Source organism: Eschrichtius robustus, chromosome 14, assembly GCF_028021215.1.
Source record: "Eschrichtius robustus isolate mEscRob2 chromosome 14, mEscRob2.pri, whole genome shotgun sequence".
Taxonomy (NCBI): domain Eukaryota; kingdom Metazoa; phylum Chordata; class Mammalia; order Artiodactyla; family Eschrichtiidae; genus Eschrichtius; species Eschrichtius robustus.
This window is the reverse complement of record NC_090837.1, coordinates 23,823,677-23,839,939: the sequence shown is the minus strand read 5'-3', so window position 1 is coordinate 23,839,939 and position 16,263 is coordinate 23,823,677.

Sequence of the window (16,263 nt, the reverse complement as noted above, 5' to 3'; positions counted from 1 at the left end):
CGCCTCCCCTGCCCAGCCAAGCTGTGCTCTCAGTGCTGCCACATGCTGCCAGCTACCTGACTGGGGCCGCATGAAGGCTCAGAGAGGGGTTGTAACTTGCTGAGAGTCCCCAGATGAGAAGGGCCCGAGCGAGGGATCTGAACCAAGTCCAGAGTCCTTCCTCTTAATTGCTACACCCAAGGCTACCTTCCTAATTGCGAAGCCCAGTGCAGGGTCCCTTGTAAGTCAGGCACCAGAAGGATAGGGGTGCATCTTTGAGCAGAAGACTGGACAGACAAGATATCAAGGGGGCCACCTGGGTTCAAATCCCAGCGCTGTCGTTCCTGGCTGGGTGGTCTCGGGCAAGTGGCTTATCCTCTCCATCCATACCTCTATTTCTTCATCTATCAAATGAGCAAAATAATGAGTACCTACCTCGTAGGATTATTATGAGAATTAAACTGAGTTAATACACAGGAAGCCCTTAAGACGGTCCCTGATCCATAGTAAGAGCTAAACGAGCATGGACTGTATCGTGATTGGGGAGGTCACAGGTCTGGAACCTGCAGCCTGGACTCCGCATCTCGAGTGAACTCGGGTGGGTCACTTCAGCCCTGTATTCCGTATCTGTACTCAAATGTGGGGAACCCCTCATGCCTATGTTCAGGGGGCTGCAAGGGTTCCCCAGAGTGGGGAATGTGAATGGGTTTTGGAAGCAGCTCTGCACAGATGCTGTTACTGTGACCCCGACTTGGGGCCTCTTCGGAAACAGTGTCATACGCTGCTGGTGAGAGTGTGAACTGTCTTCACCATTTGGAAAACAATTTGGCGATATGGCAGCAAGGGAAAGGTGCACATACCCTCTGACCCAGCAATTCCACTCCTAGAAATACACCCGAGAAGTATCCTGGCCCTTGTGCTCCAGGAGAAGCACACACACATGCTCAGAGCAACGCTGGTCAAGAGAGCTCCAAACAGCCAACTCAGAAAAAGAGATCATGGGCTTCCCTGGTGGCGCAGTGGTTGGGAATCTGCCTGCCAATGCAGGGGACACGGGTTCGAGCCCTGGTCTGGGAAGATCCCACATGCCGCGGAGCAGCTAGGCCCGTGAGCCGCGACTACTGAGCCTGCGCGTCTGGAGCCTGTGCTCCGCAGCTAGAGAGGCTGCGATGGTGAGAGGCCCGCGCACTGTGATGAAGAGTGGCCCCCACTTGCCGCAGCTGGAGAGAGCCCTCGCGCAGAAACGAAGACCCAACACAGCCAAAAATAAATAAATTAATTAATTAATTAAAATAATAATAATAATAATAGTGCCGAAGATAATAATGTGAAATTTAGGGTAAACAATGAAATTAAAAAAAATAAAAAAAGAAAAAGAGATCAGAGTTGTGGTTACCAGAGGCGGGCGTGAGGGGAGGAGGAATCAGAGGACGGTGTAAACTTCCGGTTGTAAGATAAATAAGTACTAGGGATGTAATGTACAACAGGATGGCTAGAGTTACCACTACTGTGTGGTAAGTAAGAAAGTTAAGAGAGTAAGTAGCTCCTAAGAGTTCTCATTTTAAGAAGAATTATTTTTTCTTTTTATTGTATTTATATGATGATGGATGTTAACAAAACCTCTTGTGGTAATCATTCACAATAGTTGTAAATCAGACCATCCTGCTGTGCACCTTAAACTTATACAGTGATGGGTGTCAGTTATTTCTCAATAAAAAATGAAAAAAAAATTTTAATAAAATTTTCTTTTTTAAAATTTTTATTGGAGTATAGTTGATTTACAATGTTGTGTTAGTTTCAGGGGTACAGCAAAGTGAATCAATTATACGTATACATATATCTACTCTTTTTTAGATTCTTTTCCCATATAGGTCATAACAGAGTATTGAGTAGAGTTCCCTGTGCTATACAGTAGGTCCTTATTAGTTATCTATTGTATATACAGTAGTGTGTATATGTCAATCCCAATCTCCCAATTTATCCCTCCCCCCTTCCCCACTCTGGTAGCCATAAGTTTGTTTTCTACATCTGTTACTCTATTTCTGTTTTGTAAATAAATTCATTCGTACCATTTTTTAGATTCCACATACAAGCGATATCATAAATTATTTTTTTTTTAAAAAAGAGACCTTGAAGTCAGAAGCCACCCCGACTTGGACGCCCATGGACAGGAGAACAGACAAACCAATCGTGAGGTAGTGGAGGGAGAGGCTGCACCCAGCACTAAAAAGGAACGCATCACATTATTAAAGGGTAACGCCACAGAGCTCTTTGGTGGCGACAGAACAGTCTTATACCCCTGATTGTTATGGTGATCATTCAGATCTACACAAAATTTCACAGAACCATACACAAGAGGGGAAAAAATAAAAAAGCACTTATAAAAACTGGCGACCTGGGGATAAGGCCTGTCCCTGAGTTAGGAATATCGTAGCAACGTCAGTTTCCTGGTTTTGATCATTGTACTGAATATGAACTGACCACTGGGGGAAGCTGGAGGAAGGGTACACGGGGACTCTCTGTATTATTTTTCCTCCTTCTTGTGAGTGTTCAACTATTTCGAAATAAAACCTTAAAATGATTAATGAATGAATCACAGCACAGGCAACAGCATGAAGGACTCTCAAAAACAGAATGAGGAAAGAAGAAAGCACTCAGTACGATTCCATTTACATTGAGTTTTAAAAGGGCCACCCCTACCATATGTTATTTCAGAATCTTCCACGTGTTGTAAGTCACTAGCTAAGCAAAGAGTCACACCTGAATGCAGAAGAGGGGCTCACCTGGGCAGCAGGTAGGGGATGTGAATGGGGACGGGTCCGCAGGCCCTGGCAGCACGGGGAACATTCCATTTCTCAAGCTCAGTGGTTAGGAGGCTGTGTGTTTTGCTTTATATTGTCGTAGGCCGACGTTATACATTTTATGTGCATTAAAATATCTCGGTAAAAATAAATTTTTTAAAAAGAGTTTGATCATTGGGGTCAGGAAGGCCTGGGTCCAGTGCTAGCTTTGACCCTCAGCAGCCCAGAGTGACCTTGGCCAAGTCACCTCACCTCCTGGAGCCTCCTGAAACCCCATAGTGTGCCGGGGAAGCTTAAAATCAGATATGTGCGTGCTGGCTTAGCACAGCCCTGGAGCGTAGTAAGGCATCAAATGGCCACTCAAGTACAGCTCCAGCAATTCCAATTCGATTCCAAATCCCCAGGTCTCCAAGGGGTCTTCCACGTGGAGCCTGATGGGCAGAAAGACAGATAACCCTGGGTGCCTTTCCTGGGGAAATGCCCTCCTGGTGATCCCGGTGTCTGGGCCTCTCTTTTCCATGGGGACTGGGCAAGGCCTGCGGTGACCATTTCATCCAATTACATGGCCCTGTGATGACCCCACCCGTGTCTCTGAAGTTTTATGCTGGGAGAGGGGACGTGCATGCTCTCTCAATACCACCCTTCCCCAGCTTGTCTCTTCCACCCAGAAAGAGGAGGTACCCTGAGTTGCTTAGATTTGGAGCAGAGGCTGAGCCAGGTTTGCTAGTGGGCAGGGTCACTGGGACCCTCTTCTCTATTTCCCTTCCTCATGGAAGGGTCGGGGTCTCGTCCTGAATGGAAACAGCCAAGCTGCCTTGTTTTCTCTCTCTTCTCTAATTTACCCACGTAGATGCAGACCTTGTTGGCTTTCTCTCGTGTGCCTTCCTCCTTCACAGCAAACTAGAGCAAGGCCAGCTTCAGCATTTGACCTGGTCGGACAATGAGCCCCTTAGACCCTACACGCAGATCCTGTGCCCCAGCCTAGTTGGATCAAACCTCACTAACAACTGTATGAAATTCACCTTCCAGTCTCCCTCTTCCCATCCATCTCTCCTTTAAAAATCTTGTCATATTTGTTGCATTGTACAATTTAATTCTACTCCTCAGAAGGGCAGACTTGGTTCTGTGTTGACTGAAAGCCCAAACACCAACTAAGGCAAGCTCGACCACTGTTCACCTCTCTTCACCTGCTCTTACCACATGGTCAGAGGCTCAGTTATGAAACATTACTTCCATTTAGAATAACCCTCCATCTTTTTTTCCCCTCCTGCTTCCAGCTCTCTAAATATGTGTGAATAGAAAATGTAAATACATGTAAATATAACTCTGTGGTCATTTGTGTTCAGGATTTAGAATTTCCTCCTAGAGGGAAAAGGCCGGAAAGGAAAGGCTTGTAAGCACAGGCTGTGCTTCATTAAGAAGCGTGTTTGGGGTGGCGATCACTTTTCTCTAACCTAGACGAGCCGGCTGGAAGCTGACCTCGGTACATCCTGAAATTTCATCAACTCCTTTTCCCCCCCAGAGAGACCCCTCCCCCACCAAAACATAGCCCCTTCCTTCCTGCTTCCCCAAGGACCTCCAGGGGTCACAGGGACTGAGTGAAATACGCTCCTCTGCTCCCATCCGCGGGGCTCCGAGCTTCCAGACGGCTTTAGATGCCTGGCAGTCCGCCCGCCCGGTACGTGATGGGGCCCTAGGTCACAAACAGCGGGGCTGAGGCCTGACGCTGAGCCACTGCCTGAATGGACAGAAAGGAATCCTTGTCCTCATTTCAGCAACAGACACACTCTGCATCGTGAGCAAAACTGTTTCGGAATATTAACAAACAGGATATCAATAATAACGCTGATCAGCGTACCAGCTCTATATGCCTGCTCACTATCTCCAATAAAGCTGGAAACCAAAACAACTATTTATTGGGTGTTTATTAGATGCTAACATTTTATAAACATTTGGGTATCCAATTCTCACAGCTGTCCTATTGAAGGAGGGTGGATTACTCTCCCCATTTTATGGATGAGGAAACTGAGGCTCAGAAGAGATGGGCTCCCTCATCCGAGGACACCCACATGGTACAGGGTGGTGCCTGGCATCGTACCTGGGGCTACACCTTTCTCTCTATTCCGAACATTCACCGCAGCGTGATGTCAAAATGATGTTTCTTCCTGGATTTAGCTCAACAAGAAGGCACCCCCAGAGCTGGAGCCTGTGGTGGGTGACCCAGGGGCTCCCACCTGCCCTCCCAGCCCCCGGCGTCCTCATAAAATTCCAAGATTCCCAGTCAAGGTTCATCCCAGCAGAGCCCTGTTACAAAGCCGTTGACTGCCAAACCCCCAGCATATGGGTCAGCCCAGCCCTTATAATATCAGAAATATGGAAACTAACTTGCAGACTCTCCCCTCTGCAGCACCCCCCCCCCCTCCGTCACTGACCTTGGGGCTGGCAGGGTACTCCCAACACCCGGCTTTGTGCAGACATTCAGGGCCGCCATGATGGTTTCAGTCCTGGGCGGGCCCTGCAGGAGGCAGAACCTTCTGATGCTCTCGACTTAACCTCTCGGCCAGAGTCGGCCAGCCTTCAGGGCACTGGGCTGCTGGTGGAGGGTCCGTTCAACCTGAGCGGCAAAGCCCCCTTCAGCTGGCGGGACATCAAAACCCACACAAAATGCTTCCATGTGGTGGCAGCCCTCGGCCTGTGTCCTTCACGTCGGATTAATCCCCGGGCTGCTCGGACAGACATGTCCTCCCAACTCCGCTTTCATGTTTGCCCACAATTTCAATGTCATCACACAAAATCAAGGCTAATTGTGAACAGACATCTCCCACCCCCCTGCCCTGCCTCCCCTCCCCCCTTCGCCTTCCCCGTCCACATCTGGATCCCACAACCTCTCCGGGGGCCTCGGAGACCTGCTTAGGCTGCGAACTCTTAGAATATAACTTGATCCCCCCTCCTTCCCTTCTTCAACCTCCTAAATATAGATATTGGAAAGTTCTTTTCTTTCCTTTGCCATTGACTTGGTCATTTTCCGAGACTACCCTATGAATTCTCCACTTCTCTCTAAGTGAACAGCCGTGCTCTGGCAAAGCCAAGGGAAACCCACCTTCAGCTCAACCAGGAAAATCTACCCCCTCTGCCTGCCGGTCACATCCCACTCCCCCGACCCCCAATGCATTTTGCATGTGCAGGAGCCCATCATGATGCACTAATACACTCCCCCGCCCTTACCCCTCCCTGTGCCCATGCATAAGTGACACGTTGCCCACAGCAAAGGGGCATTTCCGGCTTGACAGGGCTCCCCAGGCCAAGGGAAGGAATTTGGCATAGAAGAAACAAAGGTGTTTGCCATCCTTGGAGAATCCCAGAGGAAGGAAATGTCTTTGATGTTTGCAGGTGACTTCTTTGGATGGGGATCTAGGGCGAGAGAATCTCCAGATTCTGAGAGCAACTCAGAGGTTGGGGGAGGTGCCCCCAAGCATTCAGGGTTCCATGGGGTGGAAAGACCCCTGGGGACAGAAAGGTGGGGAAGGGGGTTCCAAGCACCGGTCAGGGTCAGCTGTGTGCGGCCAGGATCCCCAGGGCAATCCAAAGAGGAGATCCATGGTTGTAGTGACATCTATCCTCTCTACTCAAAAAAATCAGTTTCAGAGTCTGAAGTGGGCTCCGAGACCACCTGGGTGCCCATTGTGCAGAGGAGAAAGCTGAGGCCCAGAGAGAAGAGAAGGGCTTGCCCAAGGTTGGAGGACAGGTGGTCCTTCGGACCCAGGAGGGTCTTTGCTTGATGTTGCTTTTGGGAAAAGATGGCGATGAGCACCACTGGTGGCTGGTACTGGATACTGGGGCTCCCAGAGAAGGCAGCCCACCCTGCACAAGTCCAAGAGGAGACACAAAGAATCTGAGTTTGGATCTGTGCTCGGCAAACACCACTCAAGCACGGGACTGATGGCCCAGGGCTGGGTCTGCAGGCCCAGGCAACACGTGCACTAAGATTTAGCAGAAGAGCAGGGCAACGGGAAGGAACATGGGCTCCGGAACCAGATCCCCTGGGCTCAACCCCACCTGCTTGACACGCTCGCCCACCGTGTGGCTGTGAGCAGCAACCTAACCTCTGTGGGACGGAGTACGTTTCCACCACCATCACAGCACCAGCCCCATCCTGCAAACCGTGTCTAACTCAAAGTGACCCATTTAGCTCTAGTGCAATCCTGGGCTATCATCGTCCCATTTCCCAGATGCAGAAACTGAGGCTCTGGTGTACATAAGGACACACAAGAAGTCAGGATTCCAACGAAAAACCCAAAGTGTAGCTTATTTTATACAACAGTTTGTACCTCTTACTCCCCTACCCCTATACTGCCCCTCCCCCCCTTCCCTCTCCCCACTGGTAACCACTAGTTTGTTCTCTATATTTGTGAGTCTGCATCTTTTTTGCTATACTCAGTAGTTTGTATTTTTTAGTTTCCACAATAACTATAACTGGAGTATAAGCTTTAAAAATTGTGAATCACTATATTGTACACCTGTAACTTATATAATATTGTACATCAACTATACTTCAATAAAAAAACGTAGTTATAAACCAAAAAAACCCAGAGTGATAATGTAAATGAATAGGATGATGTGAATCATTTAATAAACCAATGAATTAATAAACAGGGGGGTGCCTGATTGGATGCATGGATGATGAATATACATTTGCCCTTCTCCCAGGCTGTAAGGCACATTTTGCTTTTTCCTCTTTGGGTGAAACTCGGTGCTCATGTTGGAGAAGTATCTCCACTTCTTTTTCAAGGACCGCAGAAGGGAATTTAAACTCACACTCTCCCCTGTCGCCCGCATCTGCCAAGAATAAGGCTGAAGCTGCTCGGACAAATGAAATTCTGACAAAGTATGTCACAGGCTTGATGCCTCTGTCACTGACGGGAAGAGACGCACATTTGAATGCGGGAGAAGTGCCCCAAGCTTTCGAATGACAATTGTGCAGTTCCCTCCAACTGTCCCTCTGACCTTCTGCCGGCACCGAAAGGCTCTCTCCTGTAAACATCTCCCAAATAGTTTATCTTAATAAAAGCGCCTGTAACGGAGACAGAGTTCATTTGAAATGGTTTCCTCGCCGTTTGTCTTGTCGGCCAATTGCTGGGCAATGGCTAGAGTCAATACTGCCTGTGCCTGGTGGGGTCCTGCAGGATTCACCTCCCCGGGACAAGGTAGCATGACGCTGTGTAATGAAGCTCTGAGGAGCCCAGCTGGATGATTTCAGCTGGTGCTGGACTTGACCTCAGCGCCCACACTCTAACTTCTTTTCCCTGGGGTTCAACAGCAGAAGGGGGCCAACTAGATGACCACTTTACAGATGTAGAAGCTGAGGCACAGAAAGAGGAAACAGGAGACTGTGCTCACCTAGCAAATTGTCTGGAGGCCCGGAAACTGTGTTTTCCTTTCCTGAGCACGCATGCCATCGCAAGCTGGTGGCTTGGCACTGCAGATGCAAAGTTCAATAAACTGCAGCAAGAACCCCCCAGGGCTCCCTACAACCAGTAAGCAGAAAGAGTAAGGGCTTTGGGGACAGAAAGATCTGGGTTCAAATTCCACATTGGCTGCCTCCTGGTTGGAGGGCATTGCTTAACTGTTCTGAGTCTCAATAAGAAAAGTCATAGTATTTCACAGGAAAGTTTTGAGGGTCAGATGGCTTTGCATGGGGATATAAAGGCCTCACACAGTGCCTGCGCAGAGGAGGCCCCACCAAGTGTAAATTCCCTCCCCCGATTCCTAATCCAGCGTCTTTTCACCCAAACCCCTCTGCCTCCCTGTTTTGTCCAGGCCTGAGCCTGCCTGCTGCCCAACCCCGAACCTTGCAGATGTGGCAAACGAGGAAAGCATTAGGATCACTGGCGATTGTCTGCGCGGCCGTGTTTATGTTTGCAATAAAAGCAAGCAGGTGCTGGCAATTTAACTAATCAGGTACCATCCTGGTCCCAGACGCCCGCCGTCGCTCCTCACTGTGGGCTAATCTCTGCTTGGCCTTCCCCGAGCCTGCAATTAGCCTGGCCCCCCGGCCCTGCACATGGCTCAGATTACCGCCACAGGATGGATGAATGGACAAACGGACAGACCCTCAGTAGTCCAAGACCGGCAGCGTGGAGCTGAGACCTTCTCAGACCCACGTCAACAGTGACATCAAAACAGACCCCTTTCTTTCTCTGGATCCGTCTTTTGGGCTCAAGCCTGCTAAAGAGATGGGCTCTGTCTGGGGTTTGCACGGGGGCAGATGAGCAAATTCTAGAAGTTGTACAGTCCCCAGGTCCTCAGACAAAACCAGCTCTGGGTGAGGCTATGTCCCCAGAATTCAGCTTGATCAACTTGGGCCTACAGAATCTGACAGAATGATCTTGAAACCCACAGCCCTTAACACAGTACCAGGCACACCATCCAGGGACAGAAGTTCATCGTCCTGCTTGCCCGACCCTGCATATATTCCCTGTACGACCCCAGACACACCTTATCAGCCAGTCTGGGCCTCAGTTTCCTTATCTGTCTAATGGGTGGATTCGACTAGAGGAGGATTTCTTAACCTCAGCGCTATGGACCTTTGGGGCTGGATCTTTCTTTGTGCTGGAGCCAACCTGGGCATCACAGAATGTTTAGCAGCATGCCAGGCCTCTACCTACGAGATGCCAGTGGCAACAACCGCAAATGACATCGCCAAATGTCCCCTGGGTGGTGGTCGACATCCCCCCAGTTAAGACCACTGCAATAGAGCAGGGTCTGTTCTCCACCCTGGCTGCATCTCAGAATATCTGGGGGACTTGGACAGGGAATGATGCCTTGCTTCCCTCCTCCAAGGGATGCAGCTGATTTGGGGTGGCCCTGGGCATCTGGGCTGTATTTTTTCAAGTTCCCAGGGTGGTTCTAATGATCGGGTAGGTTTGAGACCAGCACGTAGGGCTAAAAGAGCATGAAACTCCCCCTTTTCTGGGCAGAGTGTTCCTCACAGAAGCTCAGTCAAGCCTTCTGTGGCCCCCGAGTCCAGCCCCACATCCCTCTCTGCATTGCAGGCCTCTTGGGACCACCCAGAACTACCCATCCCACCTCATGTGTGGCTCTTTTATGTTTCTTAGCAGACATTATTTAACCAATTCCGAGTTGACCAGAATCCAATAAAATGCAGGCCCTACAACACTTTCACAGCTAATTGGTTTGACTGGTACATTGTAAACGTGTGAAGCTACTTCAGTGAGGGACAGCAGGGACCTCGTTAACCTTTCCATGGGACTCAGCTCATTTGTGTGTCTCTCACAAGGTCCATCCCGCCCCTGGGGGGCATTTCTCCTTGGCCATAAAGGGGACTCCAGAGCTCCCGGCTCCCCTCCTGCATAGGGCGCCCCAGGACCACGGCCTCCTGGGTTCCGATCTCGTCCTCCTGAGGTGACGTCCCACAGGCCTTCCTGACCCGGCCCCACCCCCCTCCCTCTGCCTCCTCGCTGCTCCCCCTCCTGCCATCTGTCCAACTCCTCCGGGGTCCAGGCTGTCCCTTGAACAGTCAGCTTCTCTCCCTTCTTGTAACCTCACCCATGTTGTTCACTTGGCTTAGAAATCTGTTCCCAGCACCTCTGCCAGCCTAATGGCCCTCCATCCCTCAGACTGCAGCTCAAACACCACTTCCCTGGGAAAGCTGTCCCTGTCACTGACTCAGTGCCAGCAATCCCCTGCAGAGGCTTGTCACCATCCGTAATTAGGGAAGTTGATCTGGGTAACTCTGTCTCTCTGAATTCACCCAGGGGCCCCTGGAGGGCAGGCAAAGGTCTGCCTGGTCAACCTGCCCTGGAGGAAGGTCACTGCGCCAGGCCAGGGGCTGGGCACCGGGGCAGAGAGCCAGGGAGCTCCAGCCTGTGAGCTCAGGGACTCCCATCGCATGCGGGGTCGAATGAGCCCACGGTTGGCGCCAGGGAGCATCGTGGCTGAAGGTCCACTTTGAGTGCGGGTCCCAACCTGGCTGCTTCCTGAAAACGTGTGGAAGCAACCCACACCGTGTCTACTAGCAGTGGATTCGCTCTGGGAGTCAAAATGCTGCAGTGATGGTGGAGGCCATGTGAGCGTTAAAACCAAGAGGCGAACCCCTGTGGGCCGCTGTGGGATACTGGCTGGCTTGGGCCTGCTTCCACCTAAGGACCTGGAAGACGATTTGAAAAGTGTAGGCAGTTGTCCTTTTGAATATTAATCTTTTATTTCCTGCAAAAGGAATTCAGGCACATAGGTTTAAAAAAATCCAATGGCACTAAAAGGCTTTTTAGCCAAAACAGTGATCCCTGCCCCGGATCTGCTCACTCCCCACACTGCTCCCTGGAGGCAGCTACTCTCAACATTTTTTGCTGTTTCTTATCTCAGTATTTCTGAATACTGTGTATATTACACGTCTTGCTATTTCAATGTTAACTGTATAAAAATATTATATATACCTATTTTTTTCTTTTTAAGGAGAGGCTTTACAGTCCAACAAACATTGTGTTCGATGCCCCACTCCAATGCTTCCTTGCTGTGTGGTCCTGGGCTGGTTTCTTGAGCTCTCTGAGCCTCAGTTTCCTCAGCTGTAAAATGGGGAGAAGAACGCCTATCTGGTTCGGTGGCTGGGATTTAAAACAGGATGATGGTGTAAACCTGGCACTCCAGGAGCGTATGATAAACTGCAGCAGCAGTTCACATTCACGTCTCAGATCCCAGATGAGTCATGGGGCCTGCTTCCTGCACTCACCCCTTAGAAAACTAGGAGCTCCATGTCTGGCACATTGAAGGCCTGAAAATGACAGTTCCTTTTCCCGATGCTCTCAAAGTACCAGAGAGGAGAGGGCGGCAGAAAGGTCTCCTCCCCAGACCCCAATTCACTTGACAAATGTCTGCCTTTGACCTTGTCCTGAGCTTGCCCGAGCCCAGTTCAGAGGGCCCCTCCTCCAGGAAGACGCCCATGATCCCCAGACGTCTTCCACCTCCACAGCCTTGAGGACCCTCCAGCGAGGGCATCGATCACCCTTGTCAGATGCAAGTTGTCCCATCCAGATCTGGTTTCGCCCCAGAATCATAAGCCCTTAAATACAGAGAGCTCTACTATTCCCTCCTACTCGGGTCCCTTCAACAGAGCAAGCACACAGTAGGGCAGCAGCCAGAGGGTGAACGTCCCACGTGGGATCCATGTGGGGCCAAATGCCTCTTCTGATATAGCCGGTCAGAACTCTGGCCACTTCTTTTTTCTATGTCTGCATTCCCTCTTTGGCCAGCCAAGTGTTTATTGAGCACCTACTATGTGCCTGGTCCTCTCCTGGGGGCTGGGGACAAAGCAGTCATTTATTCATTCATTCAGACACAAACATTTATTAAGCACCTACTATGTGCCGGACAGCATGGTTGCAATTGTTGCAGTGCAGACAAGGTTCCTGCCCTCTCAAAGATGCCTTCAATCACATCTATGAAAGAAGGTCATGTGCTGGCACCGGGCACAGAGTGGGAGCTCGGGATACAATTGCTGAATTGAATAGAAAGTCCTATTTCTACCTTGTGCAAATTATATCCACATGAACCGCTCATGAGTTTTCATTGAGAGCCAACTGGTGCACAGGCCCTGGACACGTATGATCCATGAGATAGGTACCCACCTCCCCATTTTACAGGGAGGAAACCGAGGCTCAAGAAGCTGAATTATCCAAGGTGACCCAGGTAGAAATGAGACACAAAGTCAAGTCACTCTGAGTCTAGGTTCCTCCCTGCATGTCAGTTGTGACTCTTTTCTTTCTCTAGATTTTACTTTCTGTTTTGGGAAGTTGCTATCAACTTCCTGGTTGCCCAGGGGAGTAAAACTCCTAGGTGATTGGGTGGATTCTTGGGTGAAGAGGATTTGGAGTTTTTGCCAGAAAAGTGAATCAGAGACTATGACAAGGCAACACCTAGGTCTCCCCACAATTACAGGGACCATCCTGGAAAAGGAGAACAAGCATGTGGGATGGAAGTGAGTTCAAATAGAACAGACTGGTCTGTGTGGAAGTGAGTACCCTGTCATGAGAGGTATCCAAGCATTTGTTGAGGACTGCAGAGTGGAATTCCAGCAATATGAATTGAACTAACAGAAACAACTACATTTATTAATTATAATAAATTATATTGATTACATAACATCTAGCCAAGAAGGCATTATTATCTATCATTGACAAACAGGGAAACTGAGGCTCAGAGAGGCCGAGTGCCTTAGCAAATTGCCAAGCTCCCAGCCCTGCCTGTCTGGCTCTAAAACCATGCTCTAAACATTCCGTGTAACGTGACCCATGAAGTCTCTACCTGCCCTTAATGTTTGTGGTTACCTGCTTACTGTGGTGTGGGGGAAGGGAGACTCAAGTTCAAGGTAGGTTGAATGGAAGGCATCTAAGAGGTCTATCTGACTGGACCACAGGGCCTTTGCAGAACCATGGCAGGAACTGGAAATCGTAGACCCCAAGGGGCCATGAACCACAGAAAAAAATCAGTTCAACTCAGGCCCTGAAGGTTTCCCCTGCCCCTAGCTGAGTTCCTAGGGAGGGATGCGGTGATCGAGCTCCCCATCCAGACAGGAGGGGCCTCTTGGGGGCATTGGCCTCCCTGTTCAGCTGGCCTAACGTTTTCTATTTAAATGCAAATTTTGACTTTTCACTTGGCAGCTAGCAAAAGTTTTTTGCACTGGAATGAGGGTCACGATAATAATTTATCCACTGGCCTTTTTCTAACAATTATTATTTGTTCAAGGGAGAGGGCGGAGGCCCCGGGCGACTGGGGGAAGGGGCTCATTGCCAGCACACCGGGTGGCCTGCAGGTGTCAGGGGCAGAGGCTGAAGCTCTCTCCCTGGGGCACCAGAGGCAAGATGCAAGCAGAAGCAGCCCACCCTGGGGACCCCAGCCCCTGGGGCATGCAGAAAGGGAACTGGTATTTACTCAGCCCTGAGCCCTGGGTTGAGGCCTGAGTAAGCCTGAGGACTTCTTGATAAGCAAAGGTTGGTTTCAGGGAGCTCCCAGTCTGATGATGGGGACAGAAAAGGAAATAGACCATTGCAATACTGGGTGCCACAAACTTGGCACTGAGGCTGGGGCCCAGTTGAGGCTAATGAGCCAGCTGGAAGGTCTGGGAAGGCTTCCTGGAGGAGGTGACAGCTGTTCATAGTCTTTAACATGATGAGGGGTCAGCCAGACTATTTTCATATTCTGCTGGGGAGAGTGTCCATTGGTATCCTCTATGGGGGATAATTAGATAAAATCTAACAATATCATAAACTGGCACTTTCAGATCTAAGAATTTATGCTGGACAGTTTCTCCTACATGCACACATAGATGTATAAGGTTATTCAGTGGAGTATTTAGGTAACAGCAAAATAGTGGAAACAACCTAGATGCCCATCAGTAGGGGACTAGATACATAGATGATGATGCAGTCACACTGTGGAATACTATGCAGCGGTATAAAATGAACACAGACGCTCTTTGTTTACTAACATGGAAGATCTCCAAGTTATGGGGAGTGAAGAAAGACTCATTGAGTATAGCAGATTTTGTGGAAAAGGCAGCAGGTAGATAATCTTTTTAAGTATTTTCTTACATTTGCATAAAATGTCTCTGAAAGGACTCGTGCAAATTGAACACAGGGTTTGCCTGGGAGGAGGGGCCTTGGAGGCACGAGGACTGCAGTGGGAGGGAGATTTACAGCATGTGCCTTTCTGTACCTTGATGAATTTTGATCCATCTGAATGTGATACTGATTCAAAAATGGAATGTTAAAAAAGGAGGAGACTGACCAGGCTGTCAGAAAGACAGCAAGAGTCCCGGGGGAAAGGATAACAAGTGCAAAGGCTGTGCTTGCTCTCTGGGGTGACAGAGGACATGATGTGGCCCGGAAGGTAGCTGGGGAGGGCAGGGGTGAGGCAGGAGAGGGAGGCGGGCTCACTGGGGTGAGTGTTGATCAGCCATGCTATGGAGTCTATCCTTGTCCTGAAAACAATAAAGGGCCACTGGAGGGTTTTACACACAGAAGGGACAGCCAGGTTTGTGGTTTGGAAAGCTCACTTTGGCGAAAGGATTTGGAGGGGGCAGGAGGAGGCAGGGAGGCCAGTGTGGAGGCTGCTATAGGCAGGAACACACTCACTGCATTTAAACCCTTATCATACACACCCATTTTATAGATGAGGAAATTGAGGCAAGAGAAGGTAAGTGAGTTGCCCAAGGTCACATAGCCTGTCTGGGGCAGAGCCAGGATCAGAAACCAGTCTGTCCCATACCACAGCCGGTGGTCTTGCACTCGCTCAGGAGTAAGCACTTTGCTGGGAGGCGGCAGTGACCTTGGCTCTGGGCATTTCTCTGTGGGTCCCTGAGCACCCCCTGCCCTCATCTCTGGATGAAGAGAACTGTGCCTTCTTGGCTGATGTCACCGAGTTGTTGTGACCAGCAAAGGACCAATGGCAGGGAAAGGGCTTTATAAACTGTAAAGTGCTGTGCCCTAGGGTCAGCCTCCTCTCTTTTGAATGTACCCTTCTTCCTCCAGCGATTTCAGAACAGGAGCCACATTAGGGAGGGTGTCGCATCCACCCTGAGCCAGTGGCTCTCCCCAGCCCTCGACCAGACACCCCCTGCAGCTTCCAGATGACGCCCTTCAGGGCGCCCCAGCCAAGCCCACACCTAGTCCAGCGGAGGCTGAGGCCAGCATGTTCGGTCTTTGTTCAGGTTCCCAAGAAAGCAGTCCCTGAGACAAGGATTGAGGGCAGGGAGTTATTGGGAAGGGGTCCCAGAAAAGAGTGACGAGGGAGCAGAGAGTGAGACAGGGATGGAGGGACAGCCAGGAAAGGAGGTGATGTTGGGGATCACTGTGTGGGTGCCTGGGGCTCCGTCTCGCTGGGGACCTTCCAGGAACCACATAAAACATGCCTCAGGACTGTCCCTCCAAAGCACGGGAGCCTGGGACACTTATCCACCATCCCTGTTCCCTACTGATGGCATCCCACAGTGCCAGGCAGACAAGGCAGCAATGCCGGAGCTCAGGTGAGGTGCCAGCATCATGCAAGGAACTGTCCACACAGCTGTCCTGAAACCAGAGGTGGGCCAAGGGCATGTGACACCAGACACATGTGACCCCGCCCACCTGCTTCACTGGGCAGCCCTTCCTCCTGTTACAACCGTCCCTTGTATGCCCCATGGCATGCCGACCCCCTTCTCCCAGTTACCTGGACTCAACTGGAAGGTGGGGGACAACCAGGAGAAATAACCCGATGAAGGAAAAACTTAAACAGATGCCAGAAACAACTATTCCCAGTGTAGAAAAGCAATGGGCTAAAAGGCGAACCCTCCTCCACAATGGGGTGGGGTTTGGAGTGGGTTAGTCAAGGTGGGTCTGGCCCTTTACCACCAGCCTCTGGGGTGGGCTATACATGTTCGTCTCCTTGTTCTTCCACCGTCCATTACTCTTCAAACACCAGGAGCATCTACAGT